At 46.5% G+C, this 12,536-nt stretch overlaps 1 long non-coding RNA gene across 1 annotated transcript in view; it reads left to right on the top strand.

Annotated features, from left to right (window-relative positions):
• The first annotated feature begins 2,751 nt into the window (after positions 1-2,751).
• LOC310753644 overlaps positions 2,752-12,536 on the top strand; it is a 62,114-nt gene continuing 52,329 nt past the window's right edge. The window contains exon 1 of the long non-coding RNA XR_014543417.1: positions 2,752-3,762. This is a non-coding gene — a long non-coding RNA (uncharacterized lncRNA). The remainder of the gene's footprint in view (positions 3,763-12,536) is intronic.

Below are 12,536 nucleotides of genomic sequence, written 5' to 3'. Positions count from 1 at the left end.
TACACAAAGGGAGATTTAAGTGGATAGGAGAGCAGGTGCTGTGCTTTGCAACCTCAAGCATGGCGAGAACACTTTTTTCTGTAAGAGTCTTCCTGATAATTTCCTATGTATCTTTGGGATCAGAAATTTCAAAATCAGTTAGAGTGAGCCCTATCGAATCCAGTTTTCTCCTGCAAGTCAATGATAGATTGTGAATTGCACTATCACTTAAAAGATCGTAAAGTAGAGAATTAGGGGATAGGGCTCTACAATGGAGGAAGATCCAATATTTCAAGGTCCTCAGCCATGCTCTTACTGATAAAGGCAATATTCCCAGCTCACAACATATTGTTTCATATTTTACAGAGTTCACTGCCCCTGTCTTTGGAGGTTCTTTTTTCTCAATTTTTTTTATTGATTTCCCCCCCAAAAATTAAACAAGCAAATAGACAAACAAACATAAATCTCAACCTTATTTAAACCAAACTTAGAAACATTGTTAAGTGACTTCCTCGCATCCCCCTGGTTGAATTTCAGTTCACAGGAGAAACTCGAAAAATTAGAATATCATGGAAAAGTTCCTTTATTTCACTAATTCAACTTCAAAAGTGAAACTAATATATGAGATCGACTCGTGACATGCAAAGCGAGATATGTCAAGCCTTGATTTGTTATCATTGAGATGATCATGGCGTACAGCTGATGAAAACCCCAAATTAACAATCTCAGAAAATTAGAATATTCAAGGAAATCAGCAAAACAAGGATTGCAAACTGAGCAAGACTGGACCTCTGAGAAGTAGAAGCACATCTCGCTTTGCATGTCATGAGTCGATCTCATATATTAGTTTCACCTTTTAAGTTGAATTACTGAAATCAAGGAACTTTCCCACGATATTCTAATTTTTCAAGTTTCACCTGTATATCATTTTAACGGTTTTCAAAACCGTTATTTTTATAAAATTAACTTAATCGCTTAACATCTTTTCCCCCCGCTTTCCAGTTCAGCATTAAACATATTAATTCATCACATTACATATTTAAACCCTAAGCCTATCTGGTGTTTGCAAGCTTCTCCCATTAATTTTGTCTTTGGAGGTTCTGTTTGGCTGCCATGTCCATAAAAGCTGCTTATTGATCCTCCCGTGAATTTGTTTCATTCTTAGAGGGGACGATGGCACAACAAACTGCCCCTTCTGCCCCGTGTTTATTTTATTTTTATTTTTTAAAAGCCAGCTGATCTAGCAGTCTTAACCGCCCTTCAGATTGTCTTAATTGCAGGGTCATTCAGAACTGGTTTTCTTGCATCAGACTGAGAGTCCTGTTGGCTGGTGCATTCTTAGTTGCCAACCGGCTGCATCTAAGTGCATCTCTGTTGCAGGGGGCACTGGAGGGCCTGGCAGGGCCTTATTGCCATCAGCCCCCTCCCCAGTTGGAGGTATAAATGCTTCTGAAAACTAGTTGCTGGAAACCACAGGAGGGGAGAGTTGCTCTTGTGTTCGAATCCCGCTTGTAGACTTCCCACAATCCACAATCATCTGGTTGGCCACTGTGAGAACAGGATGCTGAAATTATTATTATTATTATTATTATTATTATTATTATTATTATTATTATTATTACCTGCATTGCAGGGGGTTGGTCTAGATGACCCATGAGACCCCTTCCACCTCTACAATTCTCTATATTTGTATCCTCCTTCCCCCCCCCAAAAAAATTGGGATTTCAAGGCAGCTTGCAGCATGTTAATAACATTATTATAGCATACAATTGAACTGATAGCAAGGCTGGTTTAAAGAGAACAGAATGTGTGCCGAACCAGCATTGCCTTGAGAACAGCCTGCTGTTCTGCATTGACTAGATGGGCCACTGGCATAATAATAATAATAATAATAATAATAATAATAATAATAATTTTTTATTATTTATACCCCACCCATCTGGCTGGGTTTCCCCAGTCACTCTGGGCAGCTTCCAACCGAATATTAAAAACAATACAGCGTCAGACATTTAAAAACTTCCGTAAACAGTTGTCTTTTAAAAGTAAAATAGTTGTTTATTGCCTGGACATCTGGTGGGAGGGCGTTCCACAGGGCGGGCGCCACTACCAAGAAAGCCCTCTGCCTGGTTCCCTGTAGCTTTGCTTCTCGCAATGAGGGAACTGCCAGAAGCCCCTCGGCACTGGACCTCAGTGTCCGGGCTGAACGATGGGGGTGGAGACGCTCCTTCAGGTATACTGGACCGAGGCCGTTTAGGGCTTTCAAGGTCAGCACTAACACTTTGAATTGTGCTCAGAAACGTATTGGGAGCCAATGTAGGTCTTTGTGGACCGGTGTTATGTGGTCTCAGTGGCCGCTACCAGTAGCCAGTCTGGCTGCCACATTCTGGATAAATTGCAGTTTCCGAGTCACCTTCAAAAGCAGCCCCACGTAGAGCGCATTGTCTGTCCCAGGAGTTTTTCTCAACCACCCCTTTCCCCAGCCTCTGGAGGAGTCCTTTACCCCCGTCCCGCCCCTGTTTCCACCCCCCCCATTACCCCATTGCTGTGGGGACAGACGGATGTCTGGGGTCCTTCAGATATGGCTGAACCCCAAACTCCTTTGTGGAGTTTGTCACCCAGAAACATCTGTAGCTCCCCAGGCTGCTACCCCTTCCTTACCCAGAATTCCAAGCTCTGTTTCCCTGTTTCTTACTTATTATCATTGTTTATTTATTTCATTTATATGCCCCCTTTATCTTCCAATGATCTCTAGGTGGGGTAAAAGGTCCCCCCCCCCGTTTCATCCTCCAAGATCACCCAGTGACTGAGTGGGGGATTCGAACTCTGCTCTTCCAGGTCCAATGCTCTAACCATTATGCCGCACTTCCTCCCTACATTCATCCCACCCATTACCTCCGCTCTCAGCCACCCTTCCACCCCCCCCAACCCCCACCCTCGATCCCGGGCGTATATCAGATTTAAAAGCACATTTTAAAACACTCACACCCCACAGCTTAGCTTCGGTGGCAGGAGAGCCAAACATGCCAAGGGTAGCAATTTGACCAAAAAACGTATCTTTTTAAACATAGAGATATATCTATATATATGTATATGTATTGCTACACAAGATCTCCTGCGGCAGGCTAGTCTGAAATATGCCAGAATTTTACTATATACTTAAACATTCCTGTTGTGTGTGTGTGTGTGTGTGTGTGTGTGTGTGTGTGAGAGAGAGAGAGAGAGAGAGAGAGAGAGAGAGAGAGAGAGAGAGAGAGAGGAGTCTATGGGTCTCCAAAAGTTGCTGAACTACAATTCCCATCATCCTTGACTACTGCCCCTGCTGGCTACTGGGAGTTGGAGTCCAGCGCCATCTGGAAGGGCACAGAGGGTCCCCACCCCGGCCTAAAGCAGCAATGCGAGTGGGAGCAACCTGGTGTCAGAAGTGGGCATGATCCCGCAGCGGTGACTTTGGCAATATCCCAAGGCAAGCCAGCCTGTCCTCAGGAGCTGGCTATCTAACAAGCAATTCAGGGCTTCTTCTGTCCATGTAGAGGTTTTTTTTTTAAAGAAAAGCTATCCTAACCACATTCCGTATTTTTTGCTCTATAAGACTCACTTTTTCCCTCCTAAAAAGTAAGGGGAAATGTGTGTGCGTCTTATGGAGCAAATGCAGGCTGCGCAGCTATCCCAGAAGCCAGAACAGCAAGAGGGATCACTGCTTTCACTGTGCAGCGATCCCTCTTGCTGTTCTGGCTTCTGAGATTCAGAATATTTTTTTTCTTGTTTTCCTCCTCCCAAAACTAGGTGTGTCTTGTGGTCTGGTGTGTCTTATAGAGCGGAAAATATGGTGAATAACATGCGGAAAACGAACAGGGCAACAGCTCCCAGAACTGGGCAAAAGGGAAACTGAAATTGAATTGAAATACTTTATTGTCACTTGTACAACTTGTATAGAAAGTGCCGGCCAGGGTGTGACTGATCTCTGAGAATTTCCCTCACTCTCGTGAGGGAACGTTCTTCCGCAATTTCATCCGGCGGATTCACGGGACAGCCCATAATATCTCGTGCTGTATTCACCAACCTCTGTAGGCACTTCCTATCAGTTGATGTCAAACCAGCGTACCACACCATGATGCAGTATGAAAGGACACTTTCTGTTGTTGACCAGTAGAAGGAGGTCATCAAATGTTGATTGACATCGTTCTTCCGCAATACTCGGAGGAGACAGAGTCTCTGTTGGGCTTTCTTAACCACCTGGGTTGTACTGATTTTCCAAGTAAGGTCTTCACTGAGATAAACTCCTGGGAATTTAAAGGATTAAAAGATTGTGTAAAAAAAAAAAAAAAAAGACGAGCATTCCAGAGAGAGCGTCCGGGCCCCACGTTCGAAACACATGCTCTCCTTGTTAACAACAGCCTTCTCCCCACTTTCAGATGCATTTGAACTAGATAAGACAGCCTTCGTCTGAAAGCACCATGTTCATTGAAGAGGCGTAGCTGTGCTGTTAGACTCAGAGAAAGGCAACTCTTTCTCCCTGGCACACCCCCTCCCCGCTTGCCATGCCCCAATTGAGGGCACCTCCCCAGGAGCGCATACCATTGAATTGGAGAGTAAGGGAGTGTGTAGGATTGCAGCACAGGTGTGGCACTTGCGGCGTAACAGAGGGATGGAGAAACTTTGGCTCGCCAGATGTTGCCGCCCTTCGCCCCAGCCATTGGGCATGCTGGCTGAAACTGATGGCAGCTGGAACTCAACATCTGGAGGGTCACAGTCTATCCCCTCCCCCCCTGTGTATTTACAAAGTCTGGGCACGAGTGATTTGGTCCACACACCTTGCCAGCCTCCTCTGAAATTCCAGCAAATTCGTTTTTTAAAAAAGCACCCCCCCCAAAAAAAGGGTAAAATAAAAAAAAAGCATTTTAAACACACACGCTTTCCAATGAACAGATGGTTCGTGGGAGAGTTGTGTATAACTTGGAAGATCCCCTTCTTTTCTACCGTCAGAGCCTTATTAAAAATTGCAGCTGCATTTAACAGCTTTTTAATTTTATTTTTTTTTTTTTTAAGTTGGCTTTTTCAAATAGAAGCAGGCCTCAGGCTAGTGCACGATTCTCTGGTGGCTGCAGAGGATAGGCTGAGCCTCGGGAGTAGGCTTCTTGAGAATCTTGATTTCTTGTTTTAAAGAAGCAAACAAACAGAGCAAGCTTCTAGCCCCTGTTGTTTCCAAGGTGTTCACATGGGCAAGGCCTGGCAAAGTCTCCGGACCCAGTTCCAGCGTAGTTTGGTGGTGTGGGAGAGACGGCACTTTGCAGAGTGATCTTAGGTGTGTGCATTTACTCAGAAGTAAACACACACACACACACACACCCGCTTTGGCTGGAGTTTCCTTCTAGGAAAAGTGCCCGTTCAGGATTTCTGCTTTGCCTCCTCGCCCCTCAGAGTAAAATATGCAAACCAGCTTTAAACATTGCAAAAATTACCTATGCAAACAGCAACAACTAAGGGAGGGGAGGGGCGAAGCCTCAGGCAGCTTGCGAAGTCTCTGCACCCGCCCCCAAACAGAACCCAGCTTCTCATGGGGTCAAAATTGCAAAAGCAGTTTAGGGCACCTTAACCCCCCGGCCTCGTTGATTTTTCAGGGCTGGCATAGCACAGCAGTCAGGAGCCTGAGGAACTGTGAAGTCCCATTGCTCAGTGGACAAGACCTCTGCTCTCCCAGCCTCAGTTTTTCCATCTGCAAAATTGGGATAATATACTCCTGGGGCAAGAGGCTTTGCCAGTGGAATTGCCTCTCTCTGCCAAGGAACCAAACTGCCCTCTTTAGCTTTTCAGGAAATGCCCATTCCAAAGGAACTGGTCTCTGCCCCCTTTTTGGGCGGAGGAGAACAGGAAGCAGCCTTGCACCCAATCAGATCTCTGTTCCGTCCCGTGGATCCCCAGGGTTTCACTTACCTGGAGAGCAGCTGCTACCAACCTTCCCATAGAAATAAAAGTACGACTCTTGTCCTCATCGTTCTGAAGCCAACTTAAATAGGACACTGCCTTAAACCGAGTCAGGACATCGGTATTGTTTACACTGGCCTGCAGCACTCCTCTAGGGTTTTAGGAAGGGGTCTCTCCCAGTGCAGATGTCAGGACTTGAACTCGGAACCTCCTGCATGCAAACCAGGTGTTTGGCCACTAAATTACAGGGTCCTGTCAGGCATGCACCCAAAGCTAGTCGCCGGTTTAGTATCTGGTACAGCAGAGCACCCGAGGGAGACAAAAGCTGCAATCCTCACACTCGACTCACTGGATTCAATGGAACTTACTCCCGGGGAGGTCTGCCCTGCTAGGCGTTGCCTAGGATTTTCACCACTGCCCACAAATTTGCACATATAGCCGAATGCAAATCAAGAAGTAATGGCTCTAGTTCGAACAGAAATGCATCTCATTCCAGGGCTGGATCTACACTGATTTAAAAAAACACAACAAACCGCTATAGAAAAATAAAAGCTCTTGATGCAAAATCCCTTTGGTGACAGATTTTGGTGCTCTGCAGCGGCATCTAGTGTGACATGTTTACAAAATATACCGTACTTTTTGCTCTATAAGACTCACTTTTTCCCTCCTAAAAAGTAAGGGGGAAATGTGTGTGCGTCTTATGGAGTGAATGCAGGCTGCGCTGCTATCCCAGAAGCCAGAACAGCAAGAGGGATTGCTGCTTTCACTGCGCAGCGATCCCTCTTGCTGTTCTGGCTTCTGAGATTCAGATTATTATTTTTCTTGTTTTCCTCCTCCAAAAACTAGGTGCGCCTTTTGGCCTGGTGCGTCTTATAGAGCGAAAAATGCGGTAATTGTCAAGTGTAGCTGAGTCCCAGGTGTGTAGCAGATGCAGACCAGGTGCTGCTACCAGTTGATGGGCCAATTTTCCTTTTGTCCCTTTTTATGATTCTTCATCTTCAAACTAAACTTTGGCCAGACACATTCCTCTAACAGAGAACTGTCCTCTCTAAGTACAAAGCTCTGCCTCCTTCGCCCCAGGAAGTGCATCAGGTCTGGAGGCTTTCGATGCAACCTTTTGCAGGTCTACTCAGAGGTAAGCCCCATTGCAGCACAGTGGGGTGTTGCTTCTGAGGAGGGCAGGCAGAGGGTCCCTCTTGAGGACTGCCGTGACCTCAGTAGCACTTACTTCCGAGTAGAGAGATGCCTAAGGTTGCGCTGTCATTTATGGACCTCAATCTCGCCTTGGTGAACCAGTATTCTCTTCGCCCTCCGATATCTGCAATGGGCAACGCGCAGAGAGAGAATTAATACTGGCCCGCTTTAAAAGGTTGTTGTTAAGGGTGAAATAACGCCCACAAGGAGCTTCGGATGCAAAACCAACAACACAGAACACCGAAATGAAATTCTCTGCGTTATTGAAAAGCCAACGCCGTTTTCCAAGTCAGCCGCCAAAGAGCCCGTTTGCAGGACAAACACTGGGTTTGCCCAGACCCACTTCAACAAAGCCAAGTAAATTCCAGGCAGGGTTGACATCTCAAGTGGCTATATCTCATCGAGGAGGAATTTCCAAGTTCTGCCGTGGGCTCCATCAGAATTGCCTACCGCTTTTCCAGAGCTTTGGGAGGTGTGTGTGTGTGTGTGTGTGTGTGTGGCACCTCTCGGAACAGAGGGAGTGTACGGAGGGTGCTTGCAACAGCGTGAACGATTTGTGAGTTGTTGTTTTTCTAAAGTCCACGTTTACAGCTGTAAATACAGGTTTTTTTAATACTTAAAAACCATCAATTCCGTATGTGATTTGTACAATGTCGTTCTATTTCTGCTATGGAGTGGTTTCATGATGGCTGAACCTTAATTTTGAACTTGAAAAAGAAATATATATATATTTAAATATATATATATATAAATATAAATATATACCTATAACCCCCACCTGCCAACCACATTCCTTCTCTCCACCTTAAAAGGACATTTTGAAGTACTGTGTGAAAATAAGAGGGGAGGGGGGAGTATTCTAGTCCTCCCCGTTCACCCCCCACCCACCAACTTTTCCATTGACAATTACTGCTGCAAGAATTTCCGATGTTTGCAGGTGAAATCATACCAATAGACTTGAGTGTCCAGCAACTTGCTGTGGTCTTAAGAATCTTATGACTTTTATTGAATAATAAAAAAACCCAAAAACAAAACCCAAGCAAATGGAATTTATTTGAATAAATAGGGACCGGGCTGGAGTCTCAATTGCTTCAGGTGAAAGACTTATATTTTTCTCTTGAGAGAGTGTTGCTGTGTTTTGATTTCCCCTTGTTGTTGTTGTTTAGTCGTTTAGTCGTGTCCGACTCTTCGTGACCCCATGGACCAGAGCACGCCAGGCACTCCTGTCTTCCACTGCCTCCCGCAGTTTGGTCAAACTCATGCTGGTAGCTTCGAGAACACTGTCCCACCATCTCGTCCTCCGTCGTCCCCTTCTCCTTGTGCCCTCCATCTTTCCCAACATCAGGGTCTTTTCCATGGAGTCTTCTCTGCTCATGAGGTGGCCAAAGGATTGGAGCCTCAGCTTCAGGATCTGTCCTCCCAGTGAGCACTCAGGGCTGATTTCCTTCAGAATGGATAGGTTTGATCTTCTTGATTTCCCCTTAGAAGAGTTCAAAGTAAAGGTGGTGGAGAGGGGGATTAAATTCAGTTTGCAGTTTCGGAAACCCTGCAAGAACCAAAATTCAGCCATCCTTTGAAAATCCGCACGTTATCCGAGTAATTCAATGCTAAATTTTCCAGCCAAATAATGTGTGCAAAATTGCACAAAGTAGAGGAGAAAGTGTGCGTTAAAATGCAAATTTCAGTGAAGACGGCATACCAAAAGGATGTTATGGAAACTGAGAACCACAATAGATGGATCTGTTCCATTTAACCCAGCACCGCATTTTCGACAGTGACCGGGTACCTCCAGGAAGGCCACAAACAGGGCACGAGAGGCCTCCGTCGTTGCCGACCGTCCTTTGCCGAGGAGCGCAACTCGAATGCGCTCAACTCAAAGTATATTTAACCCAAGGTATGACTGTAGTGAGGGACACGGGTGGCGCTGTGGGTTAAACCACAGAGCCTAGGACTTGCCGATCAGAAGGTCGGCGGTTCAGATCCCCGCGACGGAGTGAGCTCCCATTGCTCGGTCCCTGCTCCTGCCAACCTAGCAGTTCAAAAGCACATCAAAGTGCAAGTAGATAAATAGGTACCACTCTGGCGGGAAGGCAAACGGCGTTTCCGTGCACTGCTCTGGTTCGCCAGAAGCGGCTCAGTCATGCTGGCCACATGACCCAGAAGCTGTACGCCGGCTCCCTTGGCCAGTAAAGCAAGATGAGCGGCGCAACCCCAGAGTCGGCCACGACTGGACCTAATGGTCAGGGGTCCCTTTACCTTTACCTTATGACTGTAGTGACCTCCCTGGGGCACAGGCCTTGGCCAGGTGTCTGGAGGTCCTGAGCTGCCCAGGCAACAAGACCCCCCTCTCGGTTTTCCTGATGTGGTCCAAAGGAAAACAGAACAAGACGTTGGGTCTTGGCTGGAAGGAGGAGTGCAAAGCGCCTTAGGGACTCCACTGTAGATTTGTGTAAGGTTTACTCCTGAGCCTTTTCTTCTCCCAGAGATATTGTTGTAAACAAAAATTTCCCTTTTCCCTTATGGGGTATCCAAGAGCCCATATAGAGTCCTTACGTAGGTTCCCTATTGGTAGGAGAGAATAACAGAGGCCAACCAGAGAATATTGAGAAGCAAAGCAGCTAGTAAGCTTGATCTTTATTGATCTGTTGCAACAGGGTGCTCCCCTCACACGCAGGAGAGAGGAGGGACCCAGGAAAGTGGTGTGCAAGCCCTTATAAAGACTTTTGAAATTGCCACCCTGTAGATCAAGACCAACCCCAGAAACATCATACCTACATCACAGAAAAGGCGGTCTAAACAGAAATTTGAATGTTGTTTTTCTCCTGTCCTTATTTATCTCCTGTCTGGCAGGTTACTTGACTGGATTGCCTGGGGAGCCTGGCCAGTCTTTTGTAATGATAAATACTTAGTTCCTGGGCCAGGTCACAGGCTCACACCCTATTCAAATTACAGATAGGTAGCCATGTTGGTCTGCCATAGTCAAAACAAAACAAAAATTTTTTTCCTTCCAGTAGCACCTTAAAGACCAACTAAGTTAGTTCTTGGTATGAGCTTTCGTGTGCATGCACACGAAAGCTCATACCAAGAACTAACTTAGTTGGTCTTTAAGGTGCTACTGGAAGGAAAAAAATTTTTTTTTTGTTTTGACCCTATTCAAACACAGACATGCCCTTAAGACAGGATTTGTGAAAGAAAAGACAATGGGGAGTTTTCCCACTTTGACCTTGCAGAGAAAACATTTGCTCAGTTTAGGAATCAAAATGGTTCCAGGTTGGTCTTCCTGTGCTCATCTATGTACGTGCTTGGTTGGTACACTTGTGAACATTTAACATATACCCAAGACCTCAAAATTCCTATCACAATATCCTGCAAGACAGTGGAGGTTTGGGATCAGAGTTTTCCTTCTTCTAGATGGGCTCCCATCCCAGGTGGACGAGCGCCAACTGCCCATCGCTTCCCTCTGAAGCACAGGCAGAAACCGCCTTCTTGACCGTTGGATCCATTCTTGGTCTCGTCCATTCCGTCCGCCAGGGCCTGTCTCCACATGCAGGGGCAGCCCCTAACTCACTGAGGGCTTTAGACCCATTGGCTCCCCTCACCTGGTTTAGCCGGCCAGTCAAAGCCGTTCCCAGGATTGTCCGGCCCCCCCAGAAGGTCTGAGGGACTGCTGAAAAAGTTTGCTGATCCCTGCCGGAAAGTTTAAGCACTGGTGCCTTGTGTTTGCATTTTCCTCCTCCCTCCTCCTCTCATTTTCCTTGTCTGTCGTGTCTTTAAATAAAGAAAAAAGACCACAAGTCTTTTAGACTGCCTTGCCACTGACCTTTGCAAGCTACTCTGGGAGTCCCCCCCCCCCCCGTTTTGCTAGAAAACCAGGGCAAAATTATTATAAGACAACTAAAACGATGAGCACGCTTACCCACTGTAACCAATGGGATTGCGCTCTCCGTTGGAATTTGATCCGTGGGTGCCAATGAATTGCAATTTGCATATCCCAACATTCCAGTTCTTCCCAATATGCCAGGAAACGGCTATGTTCCCTAATAAAACGAGGGCCGCATCTAAAAATAATCGTAGCCGATCCTATAAAATGGCTTTTTAAGTGCAGAGGAAAGGAATGAGAAGGAACCTTTCTTCCTTTCAAATGTGCTAATTTGAAATAATAATAAACTTGTGGGCTGCAAACCAAGAGTTAAGAATGTGCATGTCAGGTGTGTGAAATGTATTTTTTTAAAAAATCCAGTTTTAAAGATACTGCTCTAGCTGCTATTCCTGACGGCCACAAGGTGGCGGCAGCCGTGCGCTATCCCAGTGGAAACTTCTAGAAGAGCGTTGGATGAGCTCCTTCCACGGAGATTTTTGTCTCTGTGCTGTGCTGCATGTGAATCGGGATGGATTCTGGCACCACGTGATGGTGGTGGCAGAAGTGATCTTATGTGGCTTTTGGGGAAAAAAGAGGGGGGAACTTGTTAAAATTGTGGGATGGGGGCCTCTCCATCCATCTCTCAGGCGCAGCCTTTGAATCGGCCCCCTGCTTGCCTCTCTGGCCCCCTGGGACAAACCACCCCAGAGACCCAACAACCTGATCATTTGGGGTGGGTTAAACTGATGCAACGTCACCTTGGACCAGGCACCCCCAACCTTCAGCCCTCCAGATGTTTTGGCCTACAACTCCCATGAGCCCTAGCAAGCAGGACCAGTGGTCAGGGATGCTGGGAATTGTAGTCCAAAACATCTGGAGGGCTGAAGGTTGGTGATACCTGCTTGGACCTTCCCTGAAACAGAGGCCCATTCAGATTATTCTTATTTTGTAACCGGCTTTTTCTTTTATATACAGTGGTACCTCGGGTTAAGAACTTAATTCGTTCCGGAGGTCCGTTCTTAACCTGAAACTGTTCTTAACCTGAAGCACCACTTTAGCTAATGGGGCTTCCTTCTGCTGCCATACCGCCGGAGCACAATTTCTGTTCTCATCCTGAAGCAAAGTTCTTAACCTGAGGTAATATTTCTGGGTTAGCGGAATCTGTAACCTGAAGCGTATGTAACCTGAGGCGTCTGTAACCCGAGGTACGACAGTATATAGGTAAAGGTAACGGTACCCCTGACCGTAAGGTCCAGTCGTGGACAACTCTGGGGTTGCAAGCTCATCTTGCTTTCAGGCCAAGGGAGCAGGGGTCTGTCTGCAGACAGTTTTTTCGGGTCATGTGGCCAGCAGGACTAAGCCGCTTCTGGTGAACCAGAGCAGTCCATGGAAATGCCATTTACCTTCCCGCCGGAGCGGTACCTATTTATCTACTTGCACTTTTTGGTGTGCTTTCGAACTGCTAGGTTGGCAGGAGCAGGGACCGAGCAACGGGAGCTCACCCCGTCATTGCGGGGATTCGAACTGCTGACCTTCCAATCAGCAAGCCCTAGGCTCAGTGGTTTAGACCACAGCGCCACCC

The sequence above is a fragment of the Podarcis filfolensis genome (genome assembly GCF_964270895.1).
Source record: "Podarcis filfolensis genome assembly, chromosome: 18".
NCBI lineage: Eukaryota > Metazoa > Chordata > Lepidosauria > Squamata > Lacertidae > Podarcis > Podarcis filfolensis.
Note: the sequence above shows the minus strand (reverse complement) of the source record. Positions and strands in the feature narration are given on the sequence as shown.